Source organism: Macrobrachium nipponense, chromosome 32 (genome assembly GCF_015104395.2).
Source record: "Macrobrachium nipponense isolate FS-2020 chromosome 32, ASM1510439v2, whole genome shotgun sequence".
NCBI lineage: Eukaryota > Metazoa > Arthropoda > Malacostraca > Decapoda > Palaemonidae > Macrobrachium > Macrobrachium nipponense.
In genome coordinates, this window is record NC_061094.1 from 33,811,924 (window position 1) to 33,834,728 (window position 22,805).

The following is a 22,805-nucleotide window of genomic DNA, read 5'->3' on the forward strand; positions in this document are numbered from 1 at the left end:
AGGGAAGTCGCCCTCGCCACCCTGAAAGCGTGGGTGGGCGGCTTTGGGAAGAACGCCGCCAAGGGCCAGCCCTACATTCTGGATAGGAAGCTGGCCATCCAGATCTTTCCTGCGGGCAAGTCGACGGGCTACGTCGACCCCTTGTCCGCCGCCCCCGTCATAGCCGCCATCCAGCAAGAGCTCCAGAATTCGTTTGGGGTCGTAGCCTCCCAGGAGTCAGTCCCGGACGTCGCCCCGCCCTGGACCTGAATCTCGAGCCGATGGCGGTAGTAAGTGAGGATTTGTTGGTTGAGGTAGGTTTGTCGGGCGCCCAAGGTCTTTCCTTGGGCGCTCCTGGGTCTTCTCCTGTCCCCTTCTTCTTCCGCCTCCTTCCAAGGCTTTCCGGGATCTGAGATCCCTAGCCGCACTCCCGCTCTCTCTGTACCTCCTAAGGAGAAGGGAAAGAGAGAACCGAAGACCTTGTCTAAGACGACTTCTAGGAAGTCGTCTTCGTCTTCTTCGGCCAGGAAGTCATCGACTTCATACGCCGACGCGGTGAAGGCTAAGCCGAGCTCTTCCCAGTCGAAGAGATCCAGAAGCAAGGCTTCGAAGGAGAAGGCTCGCGCTACCTCCTGAGCGCTGCCTTCTCCCGCTTCCGCTGCCCCCTCTCCGGCTATGTCCGGTCAGTGGGTAGCAAGCACCAGCTCCTGCGTTCCCTCTCCTGCCTCATCAGGAATGATGGAAGCAGGTAGGAGCGATGGTGGGTTCCCAAATTTCAGCTTGGGGAACACGTTTTGAGCAGATGTTCGCGCAATTGTCGAGCAGTCTGTCTCAAACTGGACAGACGGTCCAGGAACTCTCTAACAGGATGAGAGAATGAGGATCGGGTAGCTGGGGCTATCTCAGGCTCCTCCCCCAGTCTCCCCTGCTTCTAGCACGGGGATTCTCCAACTTCCGCCTTACGACTCCTTGCCGGCTTTCTCTAGGACAATCCATGGAGAGTAGCTGCCTATGCTCCTTTTAAGGACGGGATGATTTCGATCCCGGAGTTTGGCACTCGAAGGATTGAGGACTTCGAGTTCTATCCTCCGGGTCTGTCACAGCCTTTCATCGGGTATGCTAGGCTGACGCCAACAGCTCTTACGAGAGAGGACAAGATCTCGAAGGAGTCAGTCCTCTACAGTAGAGATCACGCCCAACGGGAATGGGTTCACTGCCTTGAGGACTGGGAGTGTACTAATACTAGACTCCAGGCCTATAAGAGCCCCTTCACGATTTTCGCGACGGAAGAGGAGGTCTCTCTTCCGTTCGCCACGAAATTGTGGAGAAGGCTCTTCAGGCAGTCCTCAAGGATGAGCCCGTTCCACAGTTGAGAGAGTCGGAGTCTACTTCTCCACTCTTCCCCGCCTTCGGAGAGTTATTGGTGGGAAAAACCTGCCAGCTACTTTCACGCTGGGTAAACTCAAGCCAGGTAACTGGCGCCTATGGGATTCAGTTTCGGTGGAGAAAGTTACCTAGGCTGCCGGATTCCTTAATCCAGGCAGAGTTCGATGCGCGAACTAGGTTTGGCAGGTCCCTTAACTCTCTTATCGTTACGGAAATGGCTGCTCTTTCATACGCTAACGAACCGCTGTTCAAGATCCTGGCGAAATCGCAGTTTCAGACGGTTCTGTTAGACGCCTTGACTTCTTCCAAGCCAGGAGGAACTGTCGGAAGCATGTTCTTCAAGAATGCACTATCAGGCACGAGCCTAATAGACTCTTGGCTGCGAGCATGTGGGGAGCGGATCTCTTCCCAGAGTCCGCAGTGAACGAAGTCCACCACGAAGAGCTTGCTAGACTAACCAGAGCCTTAGAGCTAGGTGGGGTACCTTTCTCTAAGAGGAAACAGGAATCCGTTCCCTCAGCTGGCAAGAAACCAAAGAAGGCTGGTAAGAGGTTCCAGCCATATAAAAAACTCCAGCATCAGCAGCAGTTTGTGCAGGCAGTCCCAGTTACCCAACAGGGACAACCTGCTACATCTAAGCAAACCCAGCCTTTCCTCTGGTGCCCCAGCAATCACAACCTTCGACTTCCTACGCTATCTCGCCTGCCTTTTTTAACCCTGCTTATGAGGCTCAAGGCTACTCTCAAACCGAGGGGTAGGGCGAGAGGTTACTTTCGTCACCGTGGCGCAGGAAGGGGCACAAGGAGTAAGCAGTTCAGAGGAGGGCGTGGTGGCCAACCCGCCCATCAGCAATGAGGTCCCCAGGTAGGAGGGAGGCTGTTTCTCTTCCGCCACAGGTGGGGGTTCAGCAATTGGGCACAGAGCATAGTGTCCAAAGGATTAGGCTGGAGCTGGATCCAAGATCCTCCTCCAATCAAATCATTTCACCAAATACCGTCAAAGGAATTGATAGAGTTACGCGGAAGAACTCCTTCAGAAAGGAGCTATTGCGAGAGTCAAACATCTAAAATTTCAAGGTCGCTTATCAGCGTGCCAAAGAAAGGCTCAACAAAAAGAAGGGTAATCTTAGACTTGTCAAAGCTAAACTCTTTCATTCGCTGCGACAAGTTCAAGATGCTTACCCTCTCGCAAGTAAGGACCTTACTTCCGCGTGGAGCCGTCACATGCTCCCATCGATCTTACAGACGCATACTATCATATCCCTATAGCCAGGCACTTCCGCCCATTCCTAGGATTCAGGCTAGGAAATCAGACATTCTCATTCAAAGTGATGCCCTTCGGTCTGAATGTAGCCCCCAGGGTATTCACAAAGATAGCAGAAGTGGTTGTACAACAATTGAGAGCTCAGGGAATCATGGTAGCGGCATACCTCGACGATTGGTTGATCTGGGCATCAACAGTCGAGGAATGTCTCAAAGCTACCAAAAAAGTAGTTCACTTTCTGGAACATCTGGGGTTCCAGATAAACAAAACGAAATCCAGACTTATTCCGGAATCTGTTTTCAGTGGCTAGGAATCCAATGGGATTTGTCCTCCCACAATCTATCAATTCCAGTGGTCAAACGGAAGGAAATAGCAAAATCTGTCAGGCAATTTCTCAATTGCAAACAAACGTCAAGAAGAAACCAGGAGAGAATCCTAGGGTCTCTTCAGTTTGCGTCGATAACAGATATCCTTCTGAAAGCAAGGCTGAAAGATATAAATCGAATTTGGCGGTCAAAAGCAAACTCCAAATATCGAGACAAGTTGTCAGTAATTCCACAGATCCTCCGCAACCAACTACGGCCTTGGTCAAAAGTAAGAAACTTAGCCAAGAAAGTACCCCTTCAATATCCCCTCCCAGTGTTAACCATTCACACCGGATGCATCCCTGTCGGATGGGGGGGATACTCTCAGTTCAAACAGGTTCAGGGGACTTGGTCAGTTCAATTTCGCCAGCTCCACATAAACGTGTTGGAAGCAATGGCAGTATTTCTTACTCTGAAGAGACTGCTTCCCCCGAAGAAGTCTCATCTAAGGCTAGTTTTGGACAGTGCAGTGGTAGTTCATTGCATCAACAGAGGAGGGTACAAATCCAAGCATGTGAACCATGTCATGATAGCCATCTTTGCATTAGCAAGCAAACACAAATGGCATCTGTCTGCCACTCACCTGGCAGGAGTAAGAAAATGTAGATAGCAGACGCCCTGTCTCGGTCACTTCCCTGGAATCAAGAGTGGTCTCTGGACGTCGGGTCATTCCAGTGGGTAAGCCGGAGAGTCCCAGGTCTCCAAGTGGATCTCTTCGCCTCACAAGCGAACCACAAGCTCCCTTGCTATGTGGCCCCCAACCTGGACCCTCTGGCTTATGCCACGGACGCCCTGTCGTTGGATTGGAATCAGTGGAGGAGAATTTATGTTTTTCCTCCAGTGAATCTTCTCTTGAAAGTCCTAGACAAAACTAAGGTCTTTCAAAGGGATAGTAGCTCTGATTGCACCGGACTGGCCCAAGAGCAACTGGTATCCTCTTCTTTTGGAATTGGGTCTCCGACCTCAACGGATCCCCAATCCCAAACTATCACAAATCAGTACAAATGAGGACTGTGTTCGCTTCCTCAGGAACTCTCCAGACCCTAACTTTATGGACTTCATGAAGTTTGCGGCTAATAAAGATGCTGACATTGATCCACAGAATATTCTCTTCCTAGAATCAGATAAGAGAGAGTCAACCATTAGACAATATGACTCAGCTGTTAAAAAATTAGCATCTTTCTTGAGAGAATCGAACACTACAACCATGACAGTTAATTTGGCTATATCCTTTTTCAGATCCTTATTTTGAAAAAGGTTTAGCAGCTAGCACGATTACCACTCATAAGTCAGCTTTGAAGAAAATCTTTCAAGTAGGTTTTCAGATAGATTTAACTGAATCTTATTTCACATCTATCCCTAAAGCCTGTGCTAGGACTTAGACCTTCTCAGAGGGCCTATACAGTTTCATGGTTTTTAAATGATGTCCTCAAGCTAGCTTCAGATACTGACAACTCATCTTGTACATTCATAATGCTCCTGAGGAAGACACTATTCTTATTAAGCCTAGCCTCAGGAGCTAGAATTTCAGAACTGTCGGCTCTATCCAGGGATGCGGGTCATGTGGAATTCTCCCATCAGGAGAAGTTCTACTTGCTCCGGATCGTAGCTTTTTAGCCAAAAATGAAGATCCTCTTGCAAGGTGGGCTCCTTGGAAGGTTATCCCACTTCCACAGGATCCTTCTCTCTGCCCAGTATCAACTCCTTAGAGCCTTTCTATCTCGCCCTTCTTTCTAGATCCTCGGGTGCTCTCTTCATGAGAGAAAAAGGTGGTACTTTATCAGTTAAAGGCATTAGACAGCAAATCCTTTACTTCATTAAACAAGCCAACCCTGAGTCATTCCCAAAAGCACATGATATCAGGGAGTAGCCACCTCAATTAATATTTCCCAACATATTTGGAACTTTGAGGATCTTAGAAAGTATACTGGATGGAAATCCCCGACAGTCTTTAAACGGCATTATTTAAAGTCCTTGGAATCTTTAAAGTTTTCAGCAGTAGCAGCGGGAAACATAGTTTCCCCTGATACTGCTTAGTAGTTGTAGTATTGATCCAGGTCTCCTTTCTACCTACCTCAACCAACATGCCTCAACCTATCGTCAGGCTACTCAACATCATAGCCTTAGCCGTTGTGTCTTATAGTGGTTTGTCCCTTATTTTTTTGCTAGGGACAACCACCCTTGTACTGATATGTACTTCAGTGTTCCTACCCTTATTTTTATGCTAGGGTAGGCCACAATATGTTTGTATAAATCCTCCATTGGGTTTGTGATAAGTTTCACTCACAATGTGTTTGTATATATTTGAATTAATTGTGTTAATTGTATTAATGATGGACTTGAGTGTACCTACCCTTATTTTTTTTTTTTTGCTAGGGTAGGACACATATATGTATATAATTGTAATTATATTTTCTAATTAAGTAAATCCAAAAAATTTCCTTATTTTACATGCATATTTATAAATTTTTATTATACCATTTAAGTACTTTAAGTTTACTAACATTCTGTTATTGATTATTGTAATAAGTTAGTTTAAGTGCTTATTTTGTATGCTGTATCTGATTTACTTATATTATATCCATCATTTTTTTTAATCTGTTTTTCATTATTTCCTTTTCCATCTTGTCTGTTTTCTCTGGTACTCTTTCATAGGCCGACACGAGCTGAGCCCAGAAAGGGATTTTGACGAAGGAAAAAATCTATTTCTGGGTGATTGGCTCGTGTCGCCCTATGAAACCCATCCCTCTTTTATGGTTTGTTCTCCCCCCCCCTTGCAGGACAAGATGTATTTATGTTTTAATTAAGGATGACCGCTAGGGGCGCTGCTGTCCGTGGCGTCCTCTAGTAGTAGTAGTAGAGGCTGCATCGCCCGTTGGTATCGGCTCTCTCTTGGGGGGATTCTGATAAGGAAGTTCTAATTGGTGTTTGTCTCGTGGTAGTGTTCCACACTGCCCATATATCATACCGACACTTCTTTTTTAAGGTGAGCGATTCAGTTTTTACTTGTACATTTTCTTTAATTGTTTTCTCTGGTAATTTAGGAATTTCTACCTAAAAGAAAGAATGATGTTAAGGATTACTTTCATAGGGCGACACGAGCCAATCACCCAGAAATAGAATTTTCCTTCGTCAAAATCCCTTTTTTAAGTATGCTCTTCAGATGAGCAGACTGCACATATTGTCTTATTACATTTTTGCATGTGTGGCCAAATTTTGAGTATATTGTGCATTGCAATGGTTTTTGGTATAAATGGGGGTACTTCTCTACTTACTTTGCCCAAGAATTTTAATTTTAAGTGGAAGACTGCCACTAAATTTTACTTTTGCAGTTTTAATTTGTTTATTCTTATCCCTCCTGTTTGAAATCGAATAAACTCTAGGTCATGGATATTATTATACCTTAGTTTAAGGAAATCAAGTAGCAAGCGTCTTGGAGGTAGATATTCACCCCTCAATGGTCGGTAAGATGTCCATACCTTGTACATAATTTAAAATTTCATGGCTTGTCATTGTTACGTTTATGCCATTTATTTCTTTTATGTGCAAAAAGGCAGTGGCCTGTGTATTGGTGGTTACTTCAAGTAATCACTCTTTAGCTTTGGTATAGCTGCAGTCCATTTCTTGGGATGGACACAGGTTCAGTAATTTGTTTTCAACCATTGCAATTGGAATTTTATGTTCTGCTTTAAGGATCAGAAATCTTTTTGAATATTTTCCTAGCCTAATCTTTCCTGTCAAACACAAATATGCTCCAATCCTGTTATACTCCAGCTTACACCTTTGAACGACACCAAAACGAGACTTGCAACCCAAAAACCCCTATCCTACCAACCAAACAACCCACGCACATGTCTCTTCATCCTCTATTATTGTTTACATTCACCAGACGCTGCTGCCATCTTGTCTTCTATGATGTCACAGCTTACGACCCTCTCATTTTGGGACCACCTTGATGTGGTGAAGGGTCTCGAACCTCAGGAATTTCTTCCTAGGTTCGAACCCAAGAGTCCCATATAACATTATATATTTTTGGGTTAATATTTGTGGACTTTTCCATTTTTGTCAAAGTTTTCCAAAATCAAATAAGAAAACATATGGCTTAACCTGGGGTTAAATCTGAAGCTAAATAGTAAGAACTGTGGTAGATCCATCGTCTACCCGACAATGTTCAGACCTGTTTTTCAGGCGGAACTATTCTGTGGAGCTGGACCATGGATTCCAGGGAGGGGGCCTGGTTCTAGGAATAGAACTCTCGGCATTCTGTCCTGTTTGCCCATAATGTGATTAGGATGGGGATAATTGTATTGTAGTACTCTTAGTCCTAGCAAATGGGTTCTGCTTACACTTGGGCCATACTAATCAATCATGTTATAACATCCCCTTTTGGGGTAGGGTAAGGATGCGGATATTTGGGAGTCGTTTCTCACTTGTGCCATTGGCGGAAGATTTAACTTCGCGAAGAGCCAATGATATATTTTCAAGATTATTTTTTTTTTTTTCAAATATTTTTATGATTAGTGAACTTGATAATTTGAGTCCCTGGGGCCCATGATGGAAAAACTCCAGCACAGTTGATGACTATTGGCATGTCACTTCCAAATTTCCTTGGTACAGCCTCAAGCAATGAAAATGCTGTTAATGCTACAAAGGAACACCCTGTTCCAAGTGAAGTAGCAGAGCCAGAACACCAATTAGGGTGCACAAAAAATAAAAAAGAAACAAACAAAAATCAATTGGTGAACTCCAATATCATAGCAATGAGACCATATATATAATAAACAATAATTCTGAATTAGAGACAAGCAATCCTTCCATCAATACAGAAAAATATAACAATCCTAATAGACAAGCAACGTATGTAAAACAAGAACCAAAAAGAAACAAATTACCGACTTAATCCCATTTTGGTACATTTTGATGACCTCTTTGGACCAGGTAACTGGTCAAGATTTCTAGTCCTCAAAACTGACAATAAAATTTCAGCAGCGATACTAGAAAACAAATTACTCAACACTTTTCCAACATAGGACATGGAATGTAGACACATCAAAGACAACAAAGAGCAGTCCACTGCCTTTTTAAGTATAACAGAAATAAATAATATAAAAGTAACAATTACAAACCACGAAACATTGAATTATATACAGGGTACAGTCATTGATGACGTCATAATGACGGGAGGATGAGCGGCCACCGTATCTGACGTCATAGGCTGAGAGGAAGTTGGGAGTGATGTCATGACATCTCTAAGGCCAGCGCTGGCAGAGTGATAAGGCATGACCCAGTGAGCAGTGATGATGACAAAGGAGCTTCACAAGGTGGCAGTACGCGAAAGGGGACTGCTATAGGGGCCTGTGGGGGTTTACGTGCCTCCAAGAAATGCAGCAACAGAAACAATCACACATAAACACACTGAAAAGGAAAGAAACAAGGGCGCAAATCAACTGGCTTGTAAGGAGAGCAAAAGCGATAACGTCTACTCTCCAAGACTGTTAAGAAAAAGACTGAATGCGTCACAAAGTACAGTTTTTGTTTGTTTGTATGGTGTGTTTAAGTTGCATGGAACCAATGATTATTCAGCAGCAGGACCAATGGCTTTACGTGACTTCCAAACTATGTTGAGAGTGAACTTGTATCACCAGAAATACACATCTCTCACACCTCAACAGAATGACCAGGTATCACCTCGTACACGCAGGAGTTGCCAGATCTCACAGATCTCTTGCTTTACAATCTTTGATTGTTTTTACCCGTTACTAGCTGGTGCTTGGAAATTATCCTATTGTTAAGACCTCAGGTTTGTTAGCTATGAGTAATACAAATTGATTAAAAATTTGTCATTTGATCCAACACATTATACAAACCATCGGTCCTTTACATAAGAAATTACTTTCAGCGCCAGCTGGACCGGTTGTAAGATTTAATGACAAAGTAGTTCAGCAGTAACTGCTTGTCCAATGGTCGGGAGTCCCGCCCAACTGGATGTAAACATTCCACTTTGCTTTCGACCACTGTCGGCTGCAGATGTGTGTTGACCTCTGTCTGCTTCTGTCGTGAGATCCCAGATGTACTTTTTGGCTTTCAGTCTGAATCTTAGTGTATTGAGTGTGAAGCTGTAAGTATTTCTTTTGTTTTTTGTGGTATTGCATTGCAAGAAGAACCAGGCAATCCCACGATTCGGATAAGCCCTCGTGCCCCCATCCAACTGGGGAGCATGCCCTGGAGTGGGAGGCCGGAAGTGTGGGACTTTCTGTTCGAGTGAAAGTGTTGATCCTGATGCCCTTTGCACAAGGTGCCAAGGGCGTGAATGCTCTCGAGAGTTAACTTGTGATTATTGTGTCTTGATCGGAGGAGCAGTGTGAGCGGTACGAGAAGAGGAAGAAGCCGCGTAAAGCTGCCAAGGTGTCGTCGGAAAGCTTCCCTCAACGCCTCTAATCCACGGACACGTCGTCTTCTTTTCTCCCCCCTCATCAGCTCCTCCTTATGGCTCTCTTCCCTTCGGGGGACATGTCTCTCTCTGCCTCTTCACTGGATCTGTCGAGTGCAGAGGAGGGAGGGAGACATCCCGACCTTGAGTTGTACTCAGGGTCTTCTGTCTGCTTGGAGGGGGGGGGGGGGGGGGATCTTTCTCCCGCTGAGCAAGCAGGAACCCCCCCCCCCCCCCCTCCCATTAACCAGACTGTTGCTTCCTCAGGTGTGTCTGCGCTCAGGGGGTGGGGACCTACAGCAGGTGTGGCGCTCGCCGAGTCTTCCAGGCATTCCAAGTATTCAGGGACTCCTTCATCTGGCTGCAGCCCTGGTTACTCACGGGCTGGAGACAATGACGACTACAATGATCTCAACCCTGGGATACATGGCCCCCCTCACCTGGTCTACACCCAGCATATGACGATGGTCACCCCCCCGGCTGCGGTGCAGGCCCCTTTGCCGTACGTACCTAAGAGGGAGTATTTACCCCCTCCCCCGTGTTTTGCTGTCCTCACCCCTCCTCCTGACTTTGAGTGCCCGAAGAGCTCGCCCCAGGATCTTCCACCTGTTGCTGTCACCATGCCTGCTGCCTCTGTTCCTGCCCGTGGAAGTGCTGCTGCTCCTTCAGTTCCTCCTGGCCAGGGGGAGCTGGACCTTGTTGCCCCTGCAGCCACCCCAGCTCCAGCCTGGATGGGAGACCTGTCAGCTGTCCTGAGGAAGTTGGTGAAGAAGTCCAAGAAGAAGAGGAAGGTGCCATCATAGTCTTCTTTGTCGTCTTCTGCCGCCTCTTCCCCTTCGACTTCCAAGGCCCCCCAGCTGAGTAAGAAGAAGGTGGCCTCGCCCCCTTAAGAAGTCTCGCACAGAGACTTCTAAGGGTCTGTCTCGCTCCGGTGAGACAGATAGGCTTTCCGCTGGTCCTCCCATTCCTGGAGGCCCATCTCTCCTTCCTCAGGGAAGAGAAAGACGGAAACCGTGGAGGTATCAGCCACCACTGTTACCTCCGCCCCTGGCTCTAGAGGTTCCACCTCCTGACCGGAAACCATCTCGGCCACTCATCAGCGAGCATCACTGAGTGTACGGTCACCTGCTGATGACCATGCTGCCAAGGTTCAGACGGCTGAGTACGCTCACCGTCAGGACCCAGGTACGGAGCGAAAGGATGGTAAGAGTCGCTCAGGTGACTCTCACCAGACCGGCGATCGCTCGCATAGCAATCGACTGGTACCTAGGGTTGACGTGTTGAGGCTGGGAAGAGGTCCCCCCAGTCCCCGGGAACAGCTTCGGCTGCTTCTGGGACCATTGCGCATTGTGAGGACGGTGCTTGCTCTCACCAATTAGTGGACGCTACCAGTCACCTGACTGTCGATCCCATCAGTGTGATCGGACGGTCCATACGGCTGGTAGCAGCTCCCCTGATGCACGAGACCGATGCTACCTTCTTCGGTCCAGCGCTTCTCCACGGAGATCGCTGGTCCAGACCTACAGCTCGATCGCCACCGATCGCCTCCAGTCCTCCCAGCCTACTGGTTCTGCTGGTAGGCAGGGTAGGAGCGTCAGGTCTTCCTCACATGTCCCTTGAACCTCCTCGGGCTACACTGGGAGGAGCGAGGTGAACAGGAGTGACAGTGAGGAGTGCGCTCCTTATGGTCCAGCCATGAGAGCCTATGAGCCTGGTTTGGTCTTGGGACTGGAGAGATCATACGTTTAAGTGGTTAGAGGAGACCACGAGGGGTCTGGCAAGGTTCTTCCTCCTGAAGAAAGAGTGTCTCAGGAGGTACTCAGCCTGCATGGATCTTATGGTCCATTGCCTCAGGACGCGGTCACCCTCGAGATACAGAGGTCCTTTGCAGAGGTCATTGCGCTGATCAGTCAGCACAACGACCTCGGGGAAGGATTGGTGGTTAATCCCTCTGATTGTCCATTGAGGTTAGAGTTGTTCTGGGGACCTAAGAAGGAACCCAGAGCATCGATGGGGCTACCCCGGTCTTCCTTGGCCGACCGAGTGCTGGACCAGGTGGACACCCTGGTCTCCGGACAAGAGGCTTTACTCAGGGCCAGCAGGTCGGACAAGCTGCTTCCTCCTCCTCTGCCTCGTCAGCAGCGTTTTTATGTGCCTTCATCAAACCCGTTGCCGACCAAGCAGGTTGATCCGGAGTTAGCTCGCCTAACTCCAGGAGTCCCTCTTCAACACCTGCTGTCAGAGAACCTGTGCTTGATCTGTGGTCCCTCACAGTATTCAGAGTCGCAGCCTCCTTGGGAGCTATAGTTCCTGGGGGAAAACTCGGCGTTCAGGAGACTCTGCTAGTCTGGAGGTAGGACCATTTCCTACCTCGCCCACCAGACGGCCAACCTGTGGGCCAACCTGGTTTTGAGGAAAAGGGACGCAGTCCTGACTCATGTAACCAGGGCGGCCGGTCACAAGGTAACGTTGGATCTGCAGAACGGACCGTTGCTGGGTTCCTCCTCTCTCTTCTCCAGAGAGATGGTGGACGCTGTGGTGGAAAAGCGTAGAGCTGAGGACAGCGATCGCTTAGTACACCAGGCAGTTGCGAAGACTTCTGGGCAGTCTTGCTCAACTTCGGCTAAGCCTCGGAGCTTACCTAGCACTTCCTTCGCTCCTAAGACGTCAATACCGTCGAGGGTAGTGCAAGGAAAGACCCAGCCTTCCTCTTTTGCTTCAAGAGGTGAGCGTCAGCCCTCTTCTCAAGCCGCCTCCTCTCGCAGGAAAGGGGCTAAGCGGAAGGGGAAAGAGAGGGAAATGCTAGGGACGGTGTTCCCCCTCACCTGCTGCCAGAAGTGGGGGATGCCTGGCGAGCCATTGGGCAACTTGGCAGTGCTACGGAGCCGAGACTTGGGTAGTGGATGTCCTTCGGGAGGGATATCTACCCCCCTTTGAGTCGAGGCCATCCCTCACTTCACACCCGGTCCATCTTCAAACATACGTTCCCAGTTCTGCCAGGGACGTATCACTGACTCAAGAAGTGCAGACCATGCTGAGCAAAGGAGTTGTGGAAATTGTGTGAGATTAGTCACCGGGTTTCTACAGCCGACTTTTCCTGGTGGAGAAGTCTACAAGGGCAGGAGACCGGTGATAGATCTCTCTCCTTTGAACTGATTCGTTTGCCAGACTCAGTTCATGATGGAAATGGCACGCTCAGTGCTTGGTGCTATCATGGAGAATGATTTCCTGCTTTTGGTGGACCTGATGGATGCATATTTCCAAATACCCATCCATCAGTCCTCCAGGAAGTACCTTCGCTTTATCCTTGACGGGATGGTGTACCAATTCAGGGCACTTTGTTTTGGTCTTTCAACCACCCCACAGGTGTTCACGCCAGTGTTCACTCTCGTGTCGGTTTGGTACCATTTGGTCAGGATACGTCTGATGTGGTATCTCGACGATTGGCTGATCCTGGCGAGCTGCTACAGGACAGAGATCTTCCTCAACTTCTGCCGCGATCTGGGGATCGTGGTAAATTTCGAGAAATCAGATCTCGAACCCAAGCAGAGGATAAAGTACCTGGTCATGCTGATTGCAACAGTAGCAGCACGAGTCTTCCCCACATACTCGCGGATCAGCAGGTTCGGGGAAGCAGCTCGTCGGTTTCTGTCATGACAGGAACAGTCAGCTCAGCAGTGACAAGTCGTGATCGGTCACCTGTCAGCACTAGAGAAGTTAGTCCCTCAGGGGCGTTTTCACCTGCGGTCTCTGCAATGGAGACTAAAGGATGCTGGTCACAGGCGCGGGATCCGCAATCCTTCCTGGTTCCTCTCACGGAGGAAGTAAGGGAGGATTTAGCCAGGTAACTAGACGACAGGAACCTCTTAATAGGAGTGCCGCTTCGCGCTCTCCCTCCTCAGATGCTTCTGTTCTCAGACGCATCGACCGAGGGTTGGGGCACACACCTGGAAAGTTGCTGGTTGCATGAGTGTGGAACCGACACGATAAGCACCTTCACATTAACGTCCTGGAACTTGAGCAACGTTTCTCGCGCTCCAAGATTTCCGGGAACGGCTGATGGGATACTTGTGGGTGTTGATGAGAGACAACACCATGGTAGTGGCATACATCAACAAACAGGGGGGGCCTAGTGTCCTTCCCGTTACACCAGTTGACGATGCAGGTGCACGAGTGGGTTGTAGCTCACTCGGTAGAGCTGTCAGCCAGATACATTCCAGGCAAGAGGAATGTAGTGGCAGACAAGCTCAGCTGCCAGAATCAGGTGATTGGGACAGAGTGGTCTTGTCTACACCCAGCACCCAGATGTGGCGGAAAGGCTGTTCTGCCTGTGGGGGCCGTCCAGTAGTGGATCTGTTCACTACCCGGCACAACAGAAATCTTCAGGTTTTCTTCTCGGTTGTGCCAGATCCATGGGCGGCTGCAGAGGACGCGTTCCAACATCCATGGGACAATCTCGTAGTGTACACCTATCCCCTGCTCTGTCTAATTTGCAAGGTGATCAGCAGGGTGCTGGTCACCAGCAATCTTCAGATGATTACGGTGGCACAGGCTATTTGGTCCGTCTTCTGTGGTTGGTGTCGTAGACGGGGTCTCTCTCTGCTCAGAGCCACTCATCAGCAGGTCGCGGATTTCCTGATCTTCCTTCGCCGAGAAAAGCTCCTCTCTGTTTCAGCAGTCACAAGGATACAGAGCCGCCCTGGCCCTAGTCCTTAAGTTGCGAGAAGTCAATATTTCCTCCTCCATTGAAATATCTCCCTTGATGAGTTGGCTTGGAGAGGTCTTGCCCACCCAGGGAACTCGGGCCCCTGGGTGGGATGTGACTCTTGTCTTGAGGAGTTTGACTCGTAGACCCTACGAGCCTCTCCGGGAGTTGTGAGACAGGGATCTGACCCTCAAGACTGTCTTTCTGCTGGCCCTGGCATCGGTGAAGAGAGTAGGAGAACTTCATGGTCTTTCCTTCGATGTCAAACACTCAAGGGGATGGGGATCAGTTACGCTCGATTTTGTAGCGAAGACTCAGAACCCTTCGGTCCCAGATGTCAGGTTCAAGTCCTTCACGATCCCCTCCCTAGAGGACTTTACTGGTAGTGATACAGAAGAGATACTACTGTCTTGTTAAGAGTGCTACGGCGCTATCTGAAGAAAACTCGACACCTCAGGCCTGAGAGTCGACGCCAGGGTGACCAAGAAAGACGTGCCCAAGAACACTGTTTCTTTCTGGCTTCGTGAGGTGATCAAGAAATCGTACTACTCTGAGAGGAGTGCCGACACCAGGACCTTTCGTCTGAGAGCCCACGAAGTTAGGATTATTGGTCCAACCCTTGGATTCCGCAAGAACTTGTCAGTTGCACAGGTACTGAAGGCAGGGGTGTGGTCCAACTAGACCACCTTCACCTCCTTCTACCTTCGGGATATTGCCCATAGGTCCTTGGACACTTTTTCCTCGGGACCTGTGGTGGCTGCTCAACAAGTTGTGTAGCTTACCCAGCCCCTTTAACAGGACAAGGTTGCATCTCGTCCTCGTGATATCGCATGGAGAATGAATGAGTGTGACTGGCTCCTCTTCCTTCTCTTTTCTTCCCTCTTCCTGCAGGCAGAGGGTAGCGGTTGTCACTTGCTGGACAGGACGACGGTGCAGGTAAGCTACGTAACTGAGCTCCATTCTATCTAGGGATAGAAGCGTTTATCCGTCCCTTCCCTAGCAAAGAGGGAAGCGGACAGCAGTAAGAGACAAACCCAATGCTTTATATTTGACTTCTTACTTATGAATTGGTTCTTGCTTGGAATTCATAAGAGGTATGCATGGTCGAGAGGTTTGGCTGCTGATCCTGCAGTTCTCATTCCGATCAGTTGGACAGAGGCTAGGTTCCCCCCTTGCTCTTACGTCCAGGGAGGGAACCCAGGTTGGGCGAACACCAGTCTGTTCACAAGACTCTGATTCCTCCCACCAATAAGTGAGTCTTTCTTATGTAAAGGACTGATGGTTTTTATAATGTGTCGGAACAAATCACAATTTTTGAAAGTAAATTGTATTTTTCCTAACTATACAAACCTGAGGTCCTTTACATATAGGCCCACCTCATGCCACCCCTCACTCTGTTCCTGGGCCTAAAGCAAAGTGGAGAAAAATACAATTTATTTTCAAAAATTGTGATTTTACTGTCCAAATGTTGGTTGTATGACTGGAACTGAGCCTGATTGTGTATTTCCAGTTGTGATGAGGTCAATACAATGTATTTTTTTTAAATTTTCTTCTACTGTAGCTGAATTCGCTTTAAATCGGTTGTGATTTTCAATACTATTCAATTTTTTTCCCTTAAGTTGGGTTCATTCCAGTATTTTTTTTGTTGTTGTTGGTTTGATTATTACTTTTATTATTTGTTCCCTCTTCCATTGGAATTTCTTTTTCATGGATATCTGAATCTTTAATGTTAGTAGTGGTATTGGGGGATATGATATTACACTTATTTTGGGTTTTAGTATTATTGGCATGAGAATTAGTTTCTATGTTTATTATCTTGTGTATTATTGTGCTGATTGATGTTTTGATTTTTAGTTAGATTTGAGAAAGGGGGGCTTTTGGATGGATTATTAAATCCTCTTACTTTTAGCTCGAGTCTAGCTTCCTTGACTGACATTCCTGTTCTATTTATTAACAACTGAAGCTCAGTGTTGTATTGGTAAAAGGAGCACTCTTTAGATTTTGTGAGATGGGGCTTGCCCACAATTGATACATTTTGGGTGGTTACAGTTCAATTAGGGGTATGATTATCTGATGCGCAGACTGCACATATTGCCTTATTACGGCATTTTTTGTATCATACCTTGAGTACTGTGTACATTGTAATGGTTTTGGAATAAATGGACAAACTTCTCTATTTTGCTTTGAGAATTTTGATTTTAAATGGGAAGTCTTGGCCTGTAAATTTTATTTTGGCAATGTTGATATTTTTATTCATGTCTTTCCTACTTGGAATTGAGTATATTTCTAGATTGTGAATATCGTTATATCTTAATTTTAAGGAGTCTACTAGTAGTTGTTTTGAAGGAAGTTCTTCTTGTTCGTTGTTGGGTAGGGTGACTGTACCTTGTGCATAATTCAATATTTTGTGGCTTGTAATTGTTATTTTTATATTATTTATTTCTGTTATATTTAAAAGGCAGTGAACTGCTTTTAGTTGGTTACTTGGAGTAACCATTCATTATTTTTGATGAGTCTACTTTCCATGTCTTGTGATGGGTATATATTGAGTATTTTGTTTTCTAGTTTAGCTGTTGGAATTTTGTTTCCAGTTTTAAGGACTAGAAATCTTGACCAGTCCAAAGAGGTCATCAAAATGTACCTATGTGGGATTCAGTCGGTAATTTTAGTTTCTTTTCAGTCCTTGTTTTATGTATGTTGCTTTGTCTATTAGAATTGTTACATTTTTCTGTATTGGTGGGAGTATTACTTGTCTCTTAATTCAGAATTATTGTTTATTATTATATGGTTCCATAATTACCAGTTGGTTTTTGTTTGTGTCTTTTAATTTCTATGCACCCTATTGGGTGCTCTGGATTTGTTATTTTACTTGGAACAGGGTGTTCCTCTGTAGCATTTTCATTGTTTGATGCTGTATCAAGGAGATTCGGGAGTGATATGCCAATAGTCATCTTCTGTGCCGGAATTTTTCCATCATGGGGCCCAGGGGTACTCAAATCTTCAAGTTCTCAAATCATAAAATTGTTGGAGAAAAAATTTTTTTTGTAAAGATATCATTGGCTTTTCATGAAGTCAAATCTTCTGCCAATGGCACAAATGAGAAATGACTCCCAGATGTCCGCATCCCTACCCTACCCCAAAAGGGAATGGCATTACATGATTATTATTATGTTAAAACCTGCTTGCTAGGACTAAGAGTATTACAATAATACAATTATCCTCATCCTAATCACATTATGGGCAAACCGGACAGAACGCCAAGTTCTATTCCTAGAACCAGTACCCCTGGAATCCATGGTCCAGCTCCACAGAAAAGTTCGGCCTGAAAAAACAGGTCTGAAAATTGTCAGGTAGATGATGGATCTACCACAGTTGTCACTATTTAGCTTGATTTAACTTCATGTTAAGCCATGACATGTTTTATTATTTAATTGATTTGGAAAATTTTGACAAAAGTGGAAAAATCTACAAATACAGGCAGTCCCTGGGTTACGACGGGGGTTCCGTTTTTGAGACGCGTTGTAACCCGAAAATCGTCGTAAGCCGGAACATCATCAAAAATCCTAAGAAAACCTTAGTTTTAATGCTTTGGAAGCATTCAAAACTATATAAACTGCATTCTTATTGCATTTTCATCAAAAAAACCTTCAAATATTGTTTATTTTGCATTTTTGGTGTCATATTTCTTCTGACAGATCAGCATTGGAGGCGTTGTAAGCCTGGAACATGCGTCGTAACCCTGGAAATAATTTCTGATGAATATAATTGAAAAGCACCTTAACCTCGGAACGTCGTAAGCCGAACCCGTTGTAACCTGGGGACTGCCTTTATTAACCCAAAAATATATACGTAATGTTATATGGGACTCTTAGGTTTGAACCTAGGAAGAAATTCCTGAAGTTTGAGAGCCCCCCTCACCACATCAAGGTGGTCCCAAAATGAGGGGGCTTTACTTGGTTTCCATGGAACTATTTTGTATCCAATAGTATGTCATTTACATATTACATACATTAAAGAGTTGTACATAATCACATTTATTCATGAAACATAGCTTCATTATAGTTCAGCATTTTACATTGTAATAAATACTTATCAGTTTTAATTTGTATGATTTCATGATTCACAAAACCTATTTCAGTATGAATGCTTTCTCTTTTTATGAGTAGGTACATGTACCACATATAGTGGCATCAGTCTTTTATGCATGAATATTTTTTATGCTCACTCATTTCTTCAATAAATTTTTCTCTACTTTTCATAGGACTCTGTTTCTGGTCAGTATCCCTCATCATCAGTGGTATCCAGTTTACAATATTCCAACAAAATGCTGTTTCCAGGTGGTAACTATAAAGCACAAAAGTAGTAATGCTTGCTTATACTTACAACAGTGTATTGATTTAATAACCTTTGTCATTTATATTGTGTAGAAGATTTAACCAGTATTCACAGTACAGTAGTTTTCATGTGAATGCTTCTCTTCAGGAATGGCCCTTGGATTTTGCACTGACAGAAAAGGTGTCTGTTACATATAATTTATTGTAGCATTTAAAAATGCTTTCTTCTGATCATGTAGAAAATTTGACTTGATATTCAGCATTGTTTATTTATATTTTTTAGATGTTTGAGTACAGAATTCTACAGTTATGGTTGCTGTAGTTTATTCACTAAGACAGACCTGTATATAGTTGTTGTAAAATTATTTTGTTAATTTATTGTTTATAAAATATATAGAGTCTTATTTTCCCGTTTAATTGTAATAAATGTAAGTTTTTGATGTTTTACATATGTGACTAATATTAATGTAGTTTATAGAATTATGGTGATAATTTGTTCAGTCCCTCCATACCTCTGGCAGGTTTCCATTAACTGAAAAGCATCAGAGAGCATCTACTTAGAACTGACACATATCTTGGCAAGTATTTGCTCAAAACTATATTAGCAAGGTTCTCTTAGCTCTTACTCTTATCGGCTCCTTACCCTATCAGAATTGATCATTAGATGACTAACCCCTACACAGCCTTGGTCACTCTCAGAACATGAAGGAGTGTGAGGTTGGATTGCAAGCCTCCTCACCCTGAGAATTTGAACAGCTGACTTGATCGAGTGAGATAAGTTTGATGTCGAGCTCTACGGCTAGTGCAGAGTCCAATTTTAGTGGACTGATGACCCTCAAGGCACTAGAAGCATTTAGTATACTGTATTAAGGTGAAAGCCGCCCAAGCGTAGCCCATGAAGAAGCGCCACATCCCTCCTATGAACGTACTTTCATGGTGAGCATAAGAAAATACAGACAAACTATAACATTTTTGGCTAATGATAAGCCCATGAAATCTCTAAAACATTTATGACGGTTGCACAGAAGCACATTTCTTCAAGACTCACCAGAGAAATAGATGATAATAGCACCTCATACCAGACAAAATTATCCCCCCCCTAATAACCTAGTCACATAGACAACCACCATGCTGACATCAGCACGATGGAATACCCTCTACGACAACCACCATGCTGACATCAGCATGACGGAATGACCTTCTACCCTCTCCCGGAACTCCCACAGATCTAGGAAAGCTGCTTTCAACTCCAAAATGTTGATGTGAAGCAGCTTGTCCTCTGCACTCCAAACACCCGAGGCAAGGAGATCTTCCAGATGAGCACCCCAGCTGTCAATGGAGGCATCTGAAAACAGGAGTAAGTCTGGAGGGGGTGAACGCAGAGGGACTCCCACCATGAGATTCTGGTCGTCCAATTACCAACGAAGGTCTTGACTCACCTCTTCAGACAGAAAACTGTGCAGAGGGGAATCTCCTGCCGGGGACCAGAATTCCTTCAGTCTCCCGTAGAGAGTGAAGGTGAACGTGACCACAAGGGACCAGCTTCTCTAGAGGACAAAATCCCAAGAAGGACCTCCCACTGGTGAGCTGGCTGTTCGGTCTGACAGGAATGAACATACCACCGACCTTAACTTCTCCAACCTCTGGTCCAATGGAAAAACCGTTGATGCTGCTGTATCTATAGCCATACCCAGATAGAGAGCTCTCTGGCTGGGAACCAGTTCAGACTTCTCCAGGTTTACTACAATACCTAGACCCCAACAAAACTGAAGAAGGTTGATCCCTGTCTTGAAATAGTTTCTCCCTGGAGCTTGCCAAGACCAGCCAGTCGTTAAGGTATCTTAACTGACGAATCCCCTGAGCATGAGCCCACATCGAGACAAGGTCAAAGACCCTTGTGAACACGAGGGGCTGTAGACAATCCGAAGCAAGGACCTTGAACTGGAAGACTTACTCTCCCAGGCAGAAGCAAAGGAACTTCATGGAAGAAGGGTGGACTGGAATCTGAAAGTAAGCATCCGTCAAGTCTGTTGACAGCAAGATGCCGTCGTTTCTCAAAGGGTAGTAGATACCCCACCTAAAAAACATCTATCCACTTCTCCCCTCCATGCAACTGCCATTTGGCCCAGTGGCAACCAGGAGGGAGAGGCGCCCACTCTATTGATGACCTGCTCTGCCCCTTCTAGCCTTGTAGGGGCAAGATTGAAAGGGACACTGCTGATGTCTTGACTTTGATGAATAAGCAGACTGAGAGGCTCTCACAGAAGTCAAACACCTGGTCAGCTTGACAAGAGGAGACCATCTGGTCTGCCATTGTGGAGGGGGAGGAAGAGGATGTGAACAAGCCTCCGATTTAGACCCCGCCTGATGCACTAGCCTATTTTTTGTATCCGCCCGCTGCTGGTCGATCACATCTTCTAAACGAGTTCATGGGAATTGAAGCTGTGACTCTAGGAGATCCCCGTTATGGAGGGCCAACAAGGACTCCGAATCCACTGACCCCGCCACCTTTGACAAGGCCGCATCCCTCCTCACCAGAAGGAGGTTGGCCCACAAAGTCTTAATAAGATGCCTTGATACAAAATGGCCTTAGCCCCAGACTGCAATAGCCTGACAAAGGAGGAAGAAATGACTGAACTGTCCAAACGAGGAGGCGAAAAACCCTCCCAAGAAGGACAAGTAGATACTCTTTGATGCTCCCTCTTCTTGAAGAACGCCTTCTGTTGCAACACAGGCCAAGAACAACATTCTGGGCAAGGATTAGTAATGGTATGAAAATTGGATCGGCACCTACTGCATGTAGTATGGGGGTCTGTAATGGTAGCAGCCAAACACCTGGAGCATGGAAATCACTGAATGCCAAGGCACATGCATTGACAAGGTCTAGAAGAATTGGAAGGACTCCATGCTAATCAAACAAGGCACACACAAACAAACTGAAACAAAGAAATCGGTGGCAAAAAAAGCAACCAGCTTTGAAGGAGAGCACGAGCGACTACCCTCCAAACCGGTCAATTAAAGACTGATGAATCACGAGATTCTATGCCTGGTCAGTGACCAGCTTCCACCTTGTATACGTATGAGTTGCCAGTATTCCACAGATTCCTTGGTTTACGATCTTTGATTGTTTTTAAGAGGGCCGGCTGGTACCCTTATATATGGGGGTATGGGGCAAAAAACGCTAAGTCATGAAAAAATTCATGTAGCTTCGTATGGCAATGGAGAATGCGTTTACGAAATATTTCGTCAAAATTCCTCTAACTTTCGTAGTTACAGGGTAACTAGGAAACATAAATCAATAAGCCAAAAACATTGATCCGTACAAGAAAATGCAATACGTATATTTCTTCTGTTATTGTAAATTTTGATAATTATTAATAGTCAAAGAAATTGTGAGCAATGGCATCTGCAGTGATTCCATGAGTCGCGGGAGGAAAGGTTCTCAGCTTACCACCCTACAAAGCAAGCAAACATGAAAGAGGTTACACGTTCGAGTTTCCTCTCTGAGATTCGCTTGTTTTTACACTTGTTTATCTTTGTTTCGGCCTGAATTTTGTCATGCCAAAGAGGAAAAGACAAGCAAAACATCTCGCTAATGTACAGAAGAAGAAAATTCGCTCTAATATGAGTTCAGAATATCATAATATCCGCGACATTAGCGTAGTTAGTGAAGAGAGAGAGGGCAGGGCTTGGGGAGGGTTGCGTAGTAAGGGATGCCCCGTCTTGCCTGACGCACACGTCGCGTGGTGCCCCAGGCTATGGTCTTTGAGAAAGGGATCTTAATTTATGATAAATAACAGTTTTGGTTTTTTAATGCCCAAAAAGGAAGATGAAATTCATAATAATCATGATTTATTAACATTCTTTTTATGAGTTTACATTCGAGTTTCACCTCTGACTTACTCATTCTCTCACCCACACAATCATCTTAGGTAAGATACAAAGGTGCCCCGTTAAGGGCAACTATGAGTTACACAACCTGTTGGGCAGCCACCACAGGACCCAGGGAAAATGTGTCCATAGATCTGTGGGCAACATCCTTAACCCTTAAACGCCGAAGCGGTATTTTAAAAATCGTCTCCAGGATGCCGGCAGTGTTCGTGAGTCATTTTTCAAAAAATCACAGCACACTTAGTTTTCAAGATTAAGAGTTCATTTTTGGCTCTTTTTTTTGTCATTGCCTGAAGTTTAGTATGCAACCATCAGAAATGAAAAAAAATATCATTATCATATGTAAATATTGGGATATATGAGTGCAAAAAAAAATTTCATATATAATTGTATACAAATCGCGCTGTGAGCAAAGCAGTTAAAGCTAACGAGTTAATTTTTTTCGTTGTATT

General features: G+C 45.5%; 1 protein-coding gene across 3 annotated transcripts in view; it reads left to right on the top strand.

The window, feature by feature from the left end:
• Nucleotides 1–18,854, top strand: part of LOC135207336 (protein NDUFAF4 homolog) — a 220,632-nt gene extending 201,778 nt beyond the window's left edge. For all 3 annotated transcript variants that reach the window (XM_064239043.1, XM_064239045.1, XM_064239044.1), the window contains exon 7: nucleotides 18,390–18,854. The gene's annotated coding sequence lies outside the window, so the exon portion shown is untranslated. The remainder of the gene's footprint in view (nucleotides 1–18,389) is intronic.
• The last annotated feature ends 3,951 nt before the right edge of the window (nucleotides 18,855–22,805 follow it).